Below are 2,177 nucleotides of genomic sequence, written 5' to 3' on the forward strand. Positions count from 1 at the left end.
GACATGTGACAAATAAATTTCAATAAATAAATAAGACGTGTCTAAAAAGCGCCATCTACCTATCGTCATTGGTTAAAATCTACAGCGCTGGACAAACTACTGTATGACGTTCGTAAATATTCATTCGGGGGAAACCGTGAAACGCCATCTATCAACATGATATCTAACGGGGGTAAAACGAGGTCTACGCGAACGAAGTCGCGGGCGGCCGCTAGTTTATAATAGGTAGCTTTCCCTCCGCAACCTTATTGGTATTCCATGTATGTGTCTTTTAACTGATTTCTGTTACACATTTCATGTAAAATATGTACAGTTATAACTCCATTTACATCTGTATCTGTAAACAAGGGTTCATGTTCTCCAGCCCAGATGCCGAGTAAACAGAATCGTCTTTCAGTGACGTGCAGCTGCCCCTATATTTGACCCACTGACCTAATTTTTTATTATTTATTTGTATCAGTGTGCTCTTCTAAAGAGTGTAAGACGATTGTATGTAGCTACTATTAAAATGTAATTTTAACTCATTGGTTTTGTCTCATATTTGAGCAATGTACTATGTATCATGAGTAGAGTCTTCGTTTAAAAGGATGCGAACGATTTAAATTTCAATAGGTAGACAAAATTGATAATTCTTAATTATCAAAAATTTTAGCTTTCTCCAGTAGCACTGATATATTTATACTGTGGCTCATCAAAGTCATCATTGTCAAAAATATTGACAAATCGCGAACTGTCACGGCCAAAAAACTGACACGCGTCCGTCCTCCGTAAGCGCCACCGCGCGACTGATTGAGATTGTCCAAGCCGTCATGGACGATTTTTTCCACATTTTTTAACATAGTACCTAAATAAGACGCAATATAAAAAATTCATCCGTTAATAGCCCTCAAGTTATTTCTGAACTTTAGTTTAGTAAAAGATTTAGAATCTCAAATCGCTTATTTTAAAAATAAAACCATAAATAGAAAACGAATAGAGGTAACTTTGGGAATTTATTCTATCGAGTCAACTTCGTCAAATCGTGTTTCCATCCGTTAATAGCCCTAGAAAATATCCTCAACTATGCCCAATAAAAATCTTAGCCTTTAATTTTACTGTTTAGTACCTCAAAAATGAAAAATGAAAACCTCATTTTCGCCATTTTCTCTGCTACCCGGCCTTAAAAACATTTCAATTAAATACAGTAACCTACGGGTTCTCGAGTGCAAGTTTTCTTTCTACAAGGTGTATCTGGCAATTGGGGGAGGAATGTGACGATCCAAATGTTAAAACTATTATCCAAAGAGATTTCTATTGTGATGATTTGCTTACAGGAAGCGATTCGGCTTCAGAACTTCGTCATATTCAGCGCTCAGTGTCAGATGAACTATCCAAAGGCTGTTTTAACCTCAGGAAATACAGATCTAACCTTCCTGATTTATTCCCTGCAAATGAATTGCAAACTGAAACAGATAACCTAATAATCAGTCATGCCACTAGTACATTAGGTATCGGCTGGTCGCCTAGTTTAGACAAAATTAACTTCGAAATAGAAGTTCATCCCATCGAAAAGATCTCTAAACGATCTATTCTCTCCGCTACCTTTAAAATATTCGACCCACTGGGATTGCTCTCATTATGCACTATAAAACCCAAGATAATATTGCAAAAACTGTGGTCTCTAAAATTAGATTGGGATGAACCTGTCCCTGATGACATTCAAACAACTTGGTTAAAGTTTGCTCAAAATGTACATTACATTTCAGCTTTAAATGTTCCCAGGCTTGTTCTAATGCAAGATCGATCGACAATCGAGCTGCATTGCTTCTGTGATGCTTCAGAACAAGCGTATGGCGCGTGTGTCTATTTAAAATCAACCAACACATCAGGTAACAGTCAAGTTCATTTGCTTACCGCCAAGGCGCGCGTCGCTCCCATAAAGACCATCACTATCCCAAAATTGGAACTGTGTGCTTGTCTCCTAGGTGCACAGCTTAGCTCGTCAGTAACAAAGGCCTTAAGGTGCAAAATCGATAGGCAGTTCTACTGGACTGACTCTAGTATTGCCCTAGGTTGGCTCAAGTCCGAAGGTAAAGCAAAAACCTTTGTAGCTAACAGAGTAGCTATTATAGGAGAACTCACCGATGTCTCTATGTGGCGACACGTACCCACTGCCGACAATCCAGCAGACCTGGCAT

The sequence above is a fragment of the Ostrinia nubilalis genome, chromosome 9 (genome assembly GCF_963855985.1).
Source record: "Ostrinia nubilalis chromosome 9, ilOstNubi1.1, whole genome shotgun sequence".
In the NCBI taxonomy this organism is placed as follows: Eukaryota; Metazoa; Arthropoda; class Insecta; order Lepidoptera; family Crambidae; genus Ostrinia; species Ostrinia nubilalis.